The sequence below is a fragment of the Carassius carassius genome, chromosome 18 (assembly GCF_963082965.1).
Source record: "Carassius carassius chromosome 18, fCarCar2.1, whole genome shotgun sequence".
NCBI lineage: Eukaryota > Metazoa > Chordata > Actinopteri > Cypriniformes > Cyprinidae > Carassius > Carassius carassius.
In genome coordinates this window covers 6100146-6116133 of record NC_081772.1, presented here as the reverse complement: position 1 = coordinate 6116133, position 15988 = coordinate 6100146, and positions in this window count along the sequence as shown.

Below are 15988 nucleotides of genomic sequence, written 5' to 3'. Positions count from 1 at the left end.
GATCTGTATTTTGACAGAGATTTATTGTGCGCCTAGAACCTGCAATCATCAGAATTGTCTCTAATGATGCTGAAATGGAGATGAATAACTCGTATAGAGCTCTAAACGCTAAGACGGTTACATAACCATTATCTTCATACAATTTGTTCAGAAATGAACAAACTGAATTATCTGATAGGGATTTCTAGCAGTATGTGAATTATATGTCTTTTGAGGGTAAATTTAAAAGACAAAAAAAGAATCCATTGTTAAAAATAAAGGTATTAACATAGTATTCTCCAATCGACTAGCTGCAAGGTAGCCTATTCATGTCCTGTAAGGACGATCTAAACTTAACATTAATATTAAATTGCTTTATTATTTATTGGTATCCTGATTATACTGTATGTAGGCTATTAAGAGGAGTTTTACGTTTTGTAGTAAATCCGATCTCATAAATATAACATTTTGAATTAAACCGACCTACAGCACGATTGCAAGTTTGACAATGATTTTCTAACACAACAGATCGTTAAACAAGAAGATAATGTAAATATGAAAATATGAAAATATGAAAATGGACTCTTCCCATTACCAGCACATACTGTTCTCCTCTCCAGTTTCTGTAAATGTAAAATATTGAAATAAATATGAAATATTGCTCTTCTCAGTAACGTTGATAGGCCTAAATCACAGAGGATGGCCTGCTAATCTCTATGATCAATTATGCCGTATGGGCTGCTGTCAAGATCTTGGACATCCTGGTGATGGCAACACTTGTTTCCACAGGACACAGCTAATAGAAATGTTATCAGTACTGCAGTCTTAATTTGATGGAAGATAGACAATGACAGTTACAGATTAAAATCAAATGGATTTGATGAGTCTTAGAGGCACAAAGAAACTTTCACAATTTTGAACTTGAAAGAATAAAAGAAAGTATGGCAGGTTTTGACAGTGACCTTGTGAAATGTGTTTACTCTCTGACGTTAATGTGGAGAAACAATCTCAGCAGCTGAGCTTGAAAGGAAGCTCAGCACATTTGGAGTGAAAAAAGATTATATCACTCAACCATGAAATGTGAACTGAGAGGTGTTTTCTTGGGTAGGACAGGATACAAGGTGATTTAACTCACCAACTATTTCCCCACCAGCATTAAACGCCTTTATAGCAGTTTTTTGGTGTGTGCATGAGGACTGTTTCTGGGCTGACACATCAGCACAGAGATTTTTCAGTGAATACAGTAACTAGGAAGAATATTCTGTTTTGGCTTTTAGATATTTTTTTCTTTCTTTCAGTATTCATAGCTCCATATTCACATACTGTTCATGCTTCTGATCAAACCTTGGCTCAAAAGGAGCAGTATCAGCTGTCAGTGTAAATAATGCATGGCCTGTGTGAGACAGGGACAGCCAGTTGTGTGGGTGATGTAAGTCCAGTTATCCTGGTCATAAAGGAATACTTGACCTGAAAATGCCAATTTGCTGAAGATCCAAGATACAGATGAGTTTCTACAGCAAATCAGATTTGAAGAAAGGTAGTATTACATCACTTGCTCACCAATGGATACTCTGCAGTGAATGGGTGCCGTCAGAAAGAGCTGATGAAAATATCAAAATAATCAACAAGTAAAGTAAGTTATCAACAATATAGATGTTTATTATTGACAAATTCATAATTAAGATATTTTTTAACTTCAAATTGTTGTCCTTTATCTATAATATTGCTTTCTCCAATAAAAACGTAATATCTTCTGAATTTGGAGAGAAATATGCACAGATCAAGCACCATTGTGAAAACAGTCCAAAATAGTTCTAAACAAATATTTCTGTGGATTGTGATGTGAACGGACAACAGGAGATTGACTTTTTCCACTGGAACAAGCATTATTATGAATTATTAAGCTTCCAGTAAAATTGCGAAAAATATCGGGTTCTGATATATTGCATATTTGTCATTGGAGGTGGATAGACAGCCAGTATTGAGCTCTACTACTGTCTAATTGAGCGTGATGTGACGTGAAAGCACAGACGGTTTGTTATCATATCACTGCAAGACGCGGGCATTGCCTCCTCTGCACATCACATAAAAATGATTTCTCACCGAGACTGACATTAAATTTAATTCACCATAAAATACATGCCATGTCAGAGACCGTGCCAACATCCACCTCTCCATGACAGGAGATAAGAGGGCTTTAGCTTGAATCTCATATTTAGGGCATTTGGTGTAGAGTATTTTTGTAAGTCTTCGCAATTTATAGAGGTTTATTAAAAGGATTAGTCTGAAACAGTCTCCTCTATTGTTATGCCTGCTCAGGGTGGACCGGCTCTGAGCTGTGATGGCGGTGTGTCAGATGGACTGGTCACACAGAATGACACTTTTCATGTGACAGTGTATGAAAGAACATCATGATGGGTCTTAAGGGGCTGTCAGGCGGATTGGCCTCACTGTCAGTACACGCGCATCTGGTTTTTATGTGAACTCAGCTGAGATTACAAGCAATAGAAGTTTGTTTACGTTATGAAACTGTAAACCTGCAGCTTTCAGGTTTTGTACTGAAACGAAAAAAAAGAACAATACCTGTACTTTGCAGATATACTTTGTAATTTTTAATTGTGTTATGTCACTTTGGATGCTGCATCACATAAAAGCAAATGTTTTCACTTACTGATGCAACCTTTAAAATTAAACGATATATATATATATATATATATATATATATATATATATATATATATATATATATATATATATATATATATATATATCACTGATGACGTGTCCAAGTAGCACCTTGAGGTGTATGTTAGAACTAGTATATATATATATATATATATATATATATATATATATATATATATATATATATATACATCATTATATAATATATAATTATAATAAAATACTAAAATTCACAAGCACTTTACAAAAAACTAAAAAATTTGTGTAAGAATTATTTAATGATTATTTACCAATATGTACTGAATTTGAATGTATTCCAATATTACTGATCTTAAATGTTTCAGTAATATAATGTATTATAATATTACAAATATTACTTAATATTATATAAAAATATAAGTGTCAGACTCTGTTCCATGTTTCGCTCCCCATATGTTTCTATGCCTTTTTTGGTATTCCTGTTCCTGCCCTGATTGTGTTTATTTTATCCCAACTATGTCCCATTGATTTCCGTAATTGGTCCCTTAATATAAACCCTTTGTTTCTGAGTTTCTCTTGTCCAGTATTAAGCGTCTACCCATGAGTTTATGTGTGTGATCCTGCCTGTGTTCCTCATTGTGTTGTGAAATAAATCACTTGTTAATGTAAATGTAAATCAGATGTAAATCACTTGTAAATCAGATGTTAATGCTCCTGGTTTCCGCGATCCTCTTCTCCACCACGGTAGGCGATCTGTGACAATAAGTGTGCATCTTTGTATATACCGTATTATTTATATAATAAAAATTGTAATTAAATATTAAACTGTTTAATTGTTTTATTACATGTATAATAAATGTTGAATTAAATTTTTAATGCAGTATTGTAATATGTTTAAAGTTGCAGTGAGTATTTTTCTTAATTATTTTTACACCTAAAATGATAAAAATTGTTTAATTATTTTTTTAATTGCAGCCAGACATCTATTTGCGTTACTTAAGTTATACTTTTTTAATTATTAAAATGAGCTTAATGAGCCGATATTGAATTTAGATTTAATTAAATTATGCCTATTATAGATTTGAGCATTTGCTTAACTGTTATTTTGTTATTTTGATCATGTCTCTTTTATTTTGAATGACTAAGCCTTTTTTCTGTGTTGGTTTTCCTGCACCTGTTAGTTATTGGTGTAGTCGGGTGAAGTTTTACATTTAATCTGTAAAGGCTAAAGTTACATCATGGCCCCATGTAAAACTGTTCTGTCTGAATATAGGAATGTAACTGTCTGTCCAAAATTTGTGAATTTAAACACAATATGCTATTTGTTGCGACCACCTTCAGTTGTCCTGAAAATAATTGATACTAATGATACTGCCGGCACTCTGCATGATGCTTGTTACCAGAAGTGAATTCATGTTGAATATTGTCATTTTGCATAACAGTTTGGACCTGCAGCATTTGAACTGTCTGCTGTGAATGAATAACATGTTTTAACACAATAATTCACAATTCTATGTGTTGCTTTGAAATACACGAGTAGGTGACCACAAGCACATCCACATCCATTTTGAAATATCACCTCTATAAAACATGAACAGTAATAGTCAGAATAAATGGAAATCCAGAGAGTGTAGGATGTAAATAACAGCATGGTTTCAGATATGGTTCTGTATTGAATGTTGCTTGATAAATGGCTGTCACTCCACATGCATTGTAAGGCTGTGATTGGTCATGACTAATGACATGAGATGTTCTCTCAAGCATTAGGAGGACATGTGCTTTCATTGGCCATTTACTGTTTATTATGTGTTTTTTCAACTATGGACACTTGTGTCCCCTGGGTTGACTTGATTGACTGATTTCATTTTTCTGCCTTTAATGTATAGATTGTTTATCTTTTATATTTATATTTATAAGTTTTTCATGAACACTGATTCTCAGAAGCTTTTTAATTTAAGGAAAATCAAAAAAAAAAATGTACATAACCATGCTACCCATGAAATTCAACTTTGGAAGACCTTCTTTGAAAGGATCTGGCCATTTTATTACAAAACAAACCAGCGAATGAATATTAAACTGTGTCATTGTCATTTGCAAGATAGAAGACATTCATACCATCCTGAAAGTTTTCTAAATGTAGAAAAAAAAAAGATTTCTTTGTGTTTTTGACTTATTCATGCCCATTTATAATGGAACACTTCATTATATTTAATAAATCCAGGTCTGAGAACCTTAGGGACCTTAATTCACCTTGCAATATTTATTCATGATGATAAATAAGATGATATTACCTTTAATTTTAAGTCCTTTGTCCCAAGGATAAGTTCCATCTTCACTATTCCAGCCCTGACACTGTAATATAGTTGGCCGAACATCTCAATATAACTCAATATAATAACTCTAGGTTCAGATTGTTTTTCTTTGATGATATTTCACTCCTTAAACAGAATAAGAAAGTCATTCAGCTGAATCACTCGTAATATCTTGGGATCTAGTTGCCTAGTTATTGACTGAAATGCCTACAATGCATTAACCATTCCCAGTACAGTAAGCTGCAGTTATGTCATTCATAGCAAACACAAGGTTAATAATTAAACATGAATGATTTCAAATCCCGTTTTGTGGTTTCCCAACTGGGCTGCTTTGAACAGGAGGCAGAAGCATGTCTGTTTTGAGGCAGTTTAGCATGAATAGGCTGTCTCGCAAACAAACAGACCATTTCAGAATCAAAGGAATGCAAATGAAGTAGAGGAAATCGCTAGATAGTGAAAGTCACGTTAACTTTTGATCTTTTTGTACCATATCAAAGCACACTAGATCAGCTTCAGTGGCAGCTCCATAAAGTGTTTGCACCTGTCCTCGTTCAGTTTAGTTTGATTCATATTTCACCACAGCTCTGCAACTTAAAGCAAGTAGAAGCCTCCAGGTTTGATTTCATTGCTATTCACATCGGCCCGTTCCCTGTAAACCAGCTCTGCATTTAGGTACGTTACACTGCCCTGCTCATCACACAGAAGTTAATTTTGTTCTATCACAATGAAAAATCACAAGCCATGGAGAAAGGAGAGGCAGCTGTTTAAATAAAGCCAAGCGACAGCCTCATAAAGTGGGGGAGACATTGCTGATAGGAGAAGTAAACATGTCGCTCTGTCTGTGGTTAGAGCGGCAGCATGTCATCCTGTCAGCATGTCATGCCTGTGTGGACACTTTTCAGAAAGTCAAAAGTGTGGTCTTATCTAAAGGTGTTTAGTGGGATTAAAAAGGTTTATTAGAGGTTATCCATTCAAGACACATTAGAATTGAACATGCATATGAATCTCAGTGTCACTAATACTGAACTCCAGCCTAGTTTGAATTAAATACAGTTTAAATTAAAAGCTCAATAGAGGCCCAGTTTCTTATTCCGATATAATATAATATAATATGATATAATATAATATAATATAATATAATATAATATAATATAATATAATATAATATAATATAATATAATATAATATAATATAATATAATATAATATAATATAATATAATATAATATAATATAATATAATATAATATAATATAATTACTGCTGGGCAGCAATTGATTGCAATTATTCACATCCAAAATAAAAGTTTTTGTGTGCGTAATATATGTTGTGTGTACTGTGTACATTTATTATGTGTATATAAATACACACACATGCATGTATATATTTAAGAAAAATATGTTATATATATATATATATATATATATATATACATATATATATATACTGTATATAATGTGAATTGCCTACGTTTGCTCGGTTTTAAGTGGAATTTGGGTTTATTTATTATAATAAGAATGTGATTATTTACTTACTCTCATGTAGTTCCAACAGTATGAATGTCATTTTTCTATTGAACATTAAAGGTGACACAAAAGAATATCAATGCTCCAGTGTAAGGGAATAAAGATCGAGGCAATTTGTGCATAAAAGTTTAATGAATGCAGTCCATATATATGATCAATATGATAGCTCTGTGTGGCAAAAAGTCTGAAATTTATCATTATTCCCCTCCACTCCTGTGAGCAGTAAAGCTGCGGCAGAATCATTAAAAAGAATGATTCGTTTAGGATTTGGGTATCGGTTGCTTCTCTCATTAATCATGAATGTTCCTTTTGGTGTGTCTTTTTTGGGGCCTGAGAGCCTCTGCCCTCATTCATTTTCATTTAATTTGAACTTTCATTGATTTTCTTCTTGATATTGTTATAAAAAATCATCGAGTTGAATTCGAGAAGCAGTTCAGTTTGGTTCGTGAATGAATCATTCAGACCAGTTTTATCAGACATCTACTTTTCTCATTAATTATAAATGTGTAAGTGTGTCTTTTTTGGAGATTTTCCTCTTTTCTCCACACTCATTGTATTGATGTCATGCTTGATATTATTTCTTGATATTATTTTAGAGCAAACAGGTTGAAATAATTCCTGCTGTAAGAATATATTTGTTTCAAGGGCTTACTGTGTTATATTCCATTTTCTCCTCTGCACATAAGGCCATTTGATGCAAGTGTAATAAAGTGCTTGACTTGTTGCCAGACAACAGTACTCTAACTGCTATCAGCACAAGCATTCAGCATTATTGTGTATTAACTGATATGGCATGAAAAGAGCTAAGAATAGCAGAAGCAGTCTATTTAGCATTCACTCTGTTACAGTGGCATGGTGATGCACCTTCCGTCATGCACATGTTGCATTGTGCTGATATGCAGTGCAGTGAGGTGTGTAGCACACTGCTCATTGAGGTGGAAAATACATATTAGCCATGCAAAACACATAAATGCAAGCACACAGACCCTACAGCTGTTTTATTTATGAGTTTGTGCTAATGTATGGCACTTCTTGTTTGTCTTGTCCTGTTGGTGTTGAACACTTTGTCAAAATGTATTTGACCTTTCATTAATGAAGCATGTTGTTTCAATGAGGTTATCAAACAAAATGTCAAATATCAATTGTTTATTCATGTTGTCCACGAATCAAAAGATGAGTTTGTTATGTGGATTATCTCATTTGAAAGTGAAATAATTTCAAATGACCTGCTTGTAACGCAATCATTGACAGTAGATCAAGGGCAAGGAGTGTTAATATTTTGTTACGCTGTCAAAGAAAGTGCAATTATATGATGGATAGGCCAATTAGGGAGGGAATCTGTATGCAAGATGTGTCAATAGAAAGCAAGCCTTATCTGAATATATCCTCAGAGGGCTGGTGGGCTGTTAAGTCTATTTGGAATTACTCCGAGGATGTGTGGGATTTCTGCTGACTTGTAGGAGGGATTCTTGGTGATGTTTATTGAACAAGGCCAGCATTATTCAATAACTCTTTGTTGTTGTTGGTTTTCAACCTTTAAAGATCAAATGACTCCCTTCCCAGTATAAAAAAACAATGTTTCTTCTGTGACAGTTTATAATAACTTTTACTGAGAGTATTAGAAGCAGTGTGTAATTACTGTACCTGTACCAAACAGAAGTGCAAAAATAATAATGACCGGTTTCCTGAACATTCCCCTGGTCTGACAAAAACAGCTCACTCTGTTAGTTGAACTAGTGCAGTCTAATTTTAGTATTTTTTTTATATACTGTTAATATTTTTAAATAGCTTTTATTTTTATTTTTTTTATTTTAATAAATTGTTATCATTTATTTTATATTATTATTTTGTGTGTGTGTTTATTAGTTTTGTTTTCGTAAAAAAAAACAACAACAACAACATTATTACATGGTAGAATAACTAAATAATCTATAACCTTTCAAAAGACTGGGCTTGGTAAGATTTTGTTCATGTTTTTGAAAGAAACGTTGCTTATTATCAATACTGAAAATAGTTGTGCTTATTAATACCTTTGTTGAAACCATGTGAAAGCAGTGAAGAACCAGAAGGGCAAGACTGTGTGTCACACATCTTGGTCAGAGAGAAAGAGTGAGAGAGACACATTTGTCATTGTTTGCCCAATGGCTACTGCAGAGTGAAGCAGGCATGTGACACGAAAGAAAAATATGTTCCTCTGGCTCAGTGGTAGAGCATTGTGTTAGCAGAGCAAAAAAGTTTGTGGGTTCAATTCCCAGGGAACACACATACTGGTGTAAAAAAAAATATATATATATAGCCTGAATGCACTGTAAGTTGCTTTGGATAAAAGCATCTGCTAAATTCATAAAATGTAAATCAAAAGCCAAAATTGTTACGGTCAAATGAGACATGCAGTTCCATTTGCAAGCTTTATCTAAGGACCTGGTCAAAACAGGTGAGGGACGGGCGATGGCAAACAGATACATTGAGGGTAAGACACAAGAATAATACTGTGAATGGGCGAGGGGTAAACAGTATCCAAACAGGGCGAGATTAAGGGGTAATCCGACTAGGAAAAATCTGACTAATAAGACTAGGAAACTTACAGCAGGCTCTGTAACATAGCTCACTGACTAGTGATATGCACATACAATACTCGACAGTAAGAAAGAGGAAGTCTATAGGTGTTTCTCAATGTCAAGGATCCTTCCTTGGCAGGACGTGTCCTTCCAAGTCACTTCCTTCAGAGGCTAGGCGAGACTCCTCTTAAGCATTCGGAGAACACGTAAATGGAACAGGCTAGCAAGTGCACGTAATTGCTCCGACTCCGCTAACGTTCGACATTTTTGAATTTTTGAACAAGATAGCAAAGCTGCGTGCATAGGATTGTGGGTGATTTGAGAGCGCGAAGAGCGCGAAGGCTACACATATGCATCCTTTCCTGTGTATGGGATATTCTTCGAACGAAGGACTCAGTCCTTGGTTGAAAGTCCGAGGATCCTTGACATTGGAACAGTCCTTCGACGGATGTCGATGACGTAGCATCCTCGAAATACTGGCTTCAGAGGATTCTTCCTTGACATTGAGAAACACCTATCGTCTCATATAGCATGTCTGATTGGATTCAGCTGTGTGTGTGTTATCAGTTCATTCAGCTATGTGTGTGTAATCAGTGCAATGGATGATGGGAACTGTAGTCCGGGTGAAGTGCAAGAGTCCATAGTACTGAGCGGGTGATCTCTGGTGGTGTGCAAACAGAAGTGCGTGGACAGGGTTCATGACAAAAATACTGTCAGTGAGAATTTAAAAAAAATTGTTTTTCTCTCACTGCTTATTCGGTTACATTTCTCTTGCTCTCACTGTAATTTTTATCTGTTATACACATATAGTTTTACTCACCTATATATTTGGTTAAAAGAATGTCATAGCATTTAAATAATAAAATGCTGTTGCGTTCCTGTTGCACATTTACCTCCCAAATTTTAATGTACAGTTTCACTAATTGTGAATCTCTGCCATTATAATTTTACAACTCGTTTTCAGTTATGTTTTCAGTTATGGATTAAATAACATTACCTGATAGGCTCTGTCTTTCCTTTTCAGAAGCCCACAGACCATCGTTATTTGCATGCCTGCTTATTCTGAGAATGTGCAAAACTGCCATATGGCTTCCATAGAAACTCCCTCAAAAGCAAAACAAACATGGAATGATGTTCATTTCCTCAGCTTTTTGTGCACACCATAAATCACCAAATGGTTTTTGAACAGTATGATTAAGGTTCTTTCAAACCATCCATCTAAAAACCACAATGTTTAGAAAGCTTCATCTAGCAGCTGATGACAAGTGAAGTACAAACTGTGAATGATTCAGTTTAGTTGAAAATGGTAAATCAGCTGAGTGAGATTGCGAACCAAGTGCATGGCAGGTGTTGAGCTGCATGCAGTGCACACGTTCCCCCTACAGGAAGCCCCTTACCTCAGATACAAGATGAGCAGAGAGAGAGGTTTTTGTTTCTTTATCAATCACTTTTTTTCAAATGGCCAATAAAATGATGTTATTTTCCTTTTTTTGAGTCATTAAAATGAATTTTGGCAAAGATATTTAAAGGAATATTCCACCCAAAAATGAAAGTTTGCTGAAAATGAACCCACCCTCAGGCCGCCCAAGATGTAGAGGAGTTTGTTTCTACCATGGAACAGATTTGGAGAAATTTAGAATTACATCACTTGCTCACCAATGAATCTTCTGCAGTGAATAGGGTGCCATCAGAATGAGGCCCAACAGGTGCTAAAAACATTTTCCACACAACTCCAGTTCATCAATTAAGATCTTGTTAAGTAAAAACTGCATGTTTGTAAGAGACAAATACATCAAGACATAAAATTCAAACTGAAGCTCCCAATATTGCTTTCTCCAGTGAAAAAGTCATCTTGTCAGATTAAGCAGTTTACAAGCAAAAACAGTCCAAAAACCCTTCTTGATGTATTGTAATGTGAAAAGACAACAGGGATGAACTTTTCACTGGAGGTCACAGTTGTGCGGATTACTTGTGGAGTTTTGTGATGTTTTATCAGCTGTTTGGACTCATTCTGACGGCACCCATTCACTGCAGAGGATTCATTGGTGAGCATGTGATGTAGTGCTAAATTTATCCAAATCTACTCCCATAAAGAAACAAACTAATCTACAGATGGCTGAAGAGTGAGTACATGTTCAGCAAATTTTTAATTTCATTTTTAATTGAACTCTTTAAACCCTTAAAGTAACATAATCCAAACAATACACTGTTCCTTTAAAAAAAATTGTCTACAGTTCATTCAAGAACTCTTTGAGTAATTTAACTGGGTGTGGTGGTAGAACTGGTAACTTTTCTCCAGACCAGATACCCCTTTTCTGTTTATTTTACCTTGAATACTATACCTTCCTTAATGCAGAGCCTCTTCAACATCCTTCATGCTCTTCCTCGTGTTTTTGGGAGAAACAGCCAGCTGTTATGATGAAGTGACAAGATTGAAATCCCCTGAAATGTGTGTGCGAGAACTCCTGTGGCAGGTAATGTGACTGCACGCCCCATGTGCTTTTATAGTAATATCCTGCAAGACACCTGCTGTTTTCCACGAAACAGACCTTCCTTCCTCTCATTTTTGCTGCTCTTCTTTATTATTCTTTAAGTGTACACAAAATGAAATCCACCCAGCCGAGAATATGGCAAAGTCATATTTGTGTCTAATTTTACAGTTAAAGTAACTAATACTCCTTAAAACAAGACATATTTACTTGAAAAGCAACTCTGCATAAAATATTAAGACTTGTTTTCAAAAAATTTGTCTGTAATACAAATGCATTTTGTCTTAATGTACTGGCAGATTTATTTCACTTATATAAACAAGTGAAAAGGACAAGGACATTTATCAGGGGTGCCTCTGTAGTTTCTGGGCCCCCTGAACAGCATATTGACTCAGGCCCAAGAGTGTTGACATAACATTCAAATAGGGCTTGGTCTTCTAACCATAAGTCCTTATTCCACAGACTAAATTGCCTAAATCTTTGGGTTTTGGATTTGTTTTCATATTGTTTTCATACTTGCTGAAGGTAATGACTGAAAAGTAGTTTGACCAATAGTGTGCAGGCTTTGTACCAAATTGACCAAATCGTGGCGTGTGAGAATCTACAGACAATTGCCAAAGCAATGCAAATCCGTGTCCACATAATGTATAAAGACTGTAGAGAGCAAGTCAAAAGGAAAACAAGGCTTGGACATTTTAGGGAATTTTTGAAACCTGTCCACTACATGTCTGGGAAAAAGGTGTATGCTCACTCCAATAAAACGAGTGAGTGACATACAGCCAAGAATAGTGACTCATTCTCAGAAGTCGTGCTCTGCATTTAACTCATCCAAAGTGCACACACACACCCAGAGCAATGGGCAGCCATTTATGCTGTGGTGCCCAGGGAGCAGTTGGGAGATGTCTTGCTCGATGGAACCTAAGTCATGGTATTGCTAGCCCGGGACTTGAACCAACAACCTTAGGGTTAGGAGTCAAATGTTCTAACCACTAGGCCACAACTTCCCTTGAATGAAATGTTGAGTACAGCAGAAAGAAGTATTTTGTAGGCCAGAAACAAGCTAGAAGTTTAGAAATTACAGCTCAGTCTCCCAAAGTCAGTGTTTTTTTTTTAATGGATTTTTGATTAAATGCCTGAAATAAGATTGAGCTAACATTAAGAAAACAACAAAAGCAAAACACAATGGAGTTTCTGAAAAGTAGGCTACTTGTAGTAAAACAGATTTGGCTATCAATCATAATAAAAAAAGAACATATGGATAAACAGAAGCTGTTGCACTGGATCTCTGACAAAGTTGCTAGCACAGTCACTACTTCGTACAGACAACAGCTGCACAGCCCACCACTGCTGATATTCACTGGCAGATAAACTCACTGACTTAAAACAATGAGCTTGTATGCTTCAGCTTTCCAGATGTGAGGAGCACAGCATCCTACTGTTAAGAAAGTGAAAACTCTCAAAGCAGTGTTTCAGCTTTTGCCTGAAAATCTTCATGCATGAAGGAGCTGTCTCCTGTTCTCAGTCTTCTTGTTAAAGAACAATGTTACTGCCAGTTTATTTTGAAGTCAAGGCTGAATGATTACTGTCTGACGTTCTGTCTATTTTGCAATCAAGTTTCAGGAAATCCTTGGCTATAGGAAAATCTGGTCTCCCTTTATGTACAATATGTCAAGTTTATAGCTAAACCTTTACTGAGCTCTGCCTCTGCCATTTAGTGAGGGCCCAAGCACCAATAGTGCGAGGACCCTCTTGAAATCTCTATGTTTATTCTTAAGCATGCTATCAATGCCAGTAAACAGGAAGTTGTTGTAACTCAGGCATACAATGTCCAATCTGCCCCAAACTTCACGTTTGATAAGAGTCCTGGCCTGAAGACATCTAAAGGCCGATATTCAGTAATAATCATAGCGCCACTTGTTGGCAACATGTCATATTATATTAACTCAAACATACCATGTACATTTTGCACCAAACTACACATGTTTGATAAAAGTCCTGGCCTAAAGACATCTGCATGTCAAAATTCAGTTATGGTCATAGCACCACCAGCTGGAAGCAGGACGTTTGGCACATGTAAATGATTTTGACCTATCCGTCCTATATTTACAGTACCACTTTAAATGCATATTACCCACCATTCATTGTTTTCATGTGGCCACAGGGTGGAGGTTGCTCTGGCTGCCAGGGGCCTTCCAACACTGCTTGCAGCATTAAAGCTGTCATCGGATGCCCATTTTCCACAAGTTGATATGATTCTTTAGGGTCTTAATGAAAAGTCTGTAACATAATTTGGTTAAAATCTCTTAATGATAGTGTAAAAAACCACCTTTTTTTACCCTGTTAAAAACAGCTCTTTTCAGAGCAAGCTGTTTTGTATCATTTTCCTTTAAATGTTAATGAGCTCTGCTGACCCTGCCCCTCTATTCCGAGCCACTCTCAGAGAGACTGTTTACTTTAGCCACGTTCATCATAAAACTAGTTTATTAGCACATTATTAGAAAAGGTTATTTGCAAATATTTATTAAAAAGTCCTTAAAAACACTTTCTTTCTGTTGGTGAAGATGGATCATGAATGATTTGCCGAAAATGGACGCATTTAGGTAGATTGGGGGCGCAGTTCCTTCAGAAACAAATGTAATCCACTGTGTCTTCCGCGGCTAAGATATCAGGAGTAAATAATGACTGCTAAGTTCATTATTACATCCAAAAAAAAAAAAAAACACCTAAATTGCTTAGGAGACATTCTTGTCTACACCTTCTCCAGCATCAAAACAATGGCAGACTGAAGACAGCTCACTCAAGGCGGGTCTAAGGTTAGACGCCAGTCCAGTCTATGCTGAAACGCCACTGTCAATCAAACTATCATGGAAGGGGCCTGTCTGTGTAAAGTCACAAAGACAGGAATCTGAGATCAGCTCAATTTGAGGGGTACAATCACAATTGTCGCCTTGCCGGACTTTGGGCCCAGTTTCTCGCTGACGATCGGTAACAGTTGATAAATTAATCTTTTTCCAAAACCTGTCGCGATTAGGGCCACAACATTACCTCCATTCAAAATGTAAAAAAAAAACACTCTGCGAATAGCAGCTCATGTCTTTATGTCCGCTGTCATTTTCGATTTCCCTAACCTAAACTATGATCTTAGATTAGCGTCTACGTCATGGCTCTCAGCCCGCCCTCTGTTCCTTGATTGGCCGGCTCTTTTAAGGCCGGAGGAAAACTGGGAGGAAGTTCGCTATCACAGACTGGCTACAGATGTGAAATTAAATTGAGCGGAAGTACGATGCCTGACGTAGTCAAGCTAAATGATTTTAGTAGATTAAAAAAAAAAAAACACTGGGTGGATTTTTATCATTATAGGGTGGTTGTGTATACACTGCCAACACACATTTTAGTTCAAACCAATTGTAAAAGTGCATGTACTGCAGCATCTGATGACCCTTTTAAAGTTCCCATAAAGTTCCTTGAAAAATGCAGCATTATTCTATGTGGTGACGTATTTTCAACTGAAACTGGAAGAGAGTGTGGGACATATCTAGCAGCCCCGCCCCCGTTGTTTTGTTTACATCTGCTTGGGCCAAAGCCATTAAGCTCGGTAAAGCCCAAGCGGCAACCTCCCGCCCTCTCTGTTATGAAGCCCACACGGAAGTGACTTAAACTGTAATTCATTGACTGGCCGCTTGAGGCTGATGGCAAAAGGGAGTCAGTCCCATTGACTCCCCATGTTAAAGTGCCCAACTTTACAGCAGAAAATAACATTTACAGCCTGGTTCAAAAAATTATTTTGGTCTATATAGCTAAATTTGCCCATCATGACAACTGTGAGGGGGGTGCATTTTTTTTATAACTCACCCGTTTAAATTATATTAAGCCTTAAAGTTATGCATAATTAAGGACACGGCTTCAGCAACCAGCTCCTGCCTTTTTTCCCATTTTCGATTATATGTTGCCAAGATGGCAACAGCCGCCCACTTTTGGCTTCAAAAACGCTCTTTGGAAACCTATGGGTGACGTCATGGACACTATGTCCATGTTTTTATATAGTCTATGCTAAAGCCGCATTTGACAGCCACAGTCTAATAGATTACCCCCTAGGTTCAATATGAAACTCTTAGTAAAACAAAATGGTCATAATCATGCTGAGACTGTGTAGTTGTAAAAGTATTTATTATATGCCAACTCGTGCATATGATCCGCTCCATATGCGACCACATCTCTGGACCGGAGCCAACTCCAGGTCAGACAGTGAGCGCTGCCGCATTTCACGTGAAACAACATAAAATCAGACCTAATTTGCACCTGTCGAAAGCTTATTTGCACTGTTTTAATTGTTCCCTATCGCCTACATTGTGCACTACGAGCGATTCACTGTACAGGAAATACTAAGTGATCGATCATAGTCGCAGCTTCAGCGTGTATTTATAGTGCAGGGGGTGGGCACTTCGGATTATAGAGAGCATTT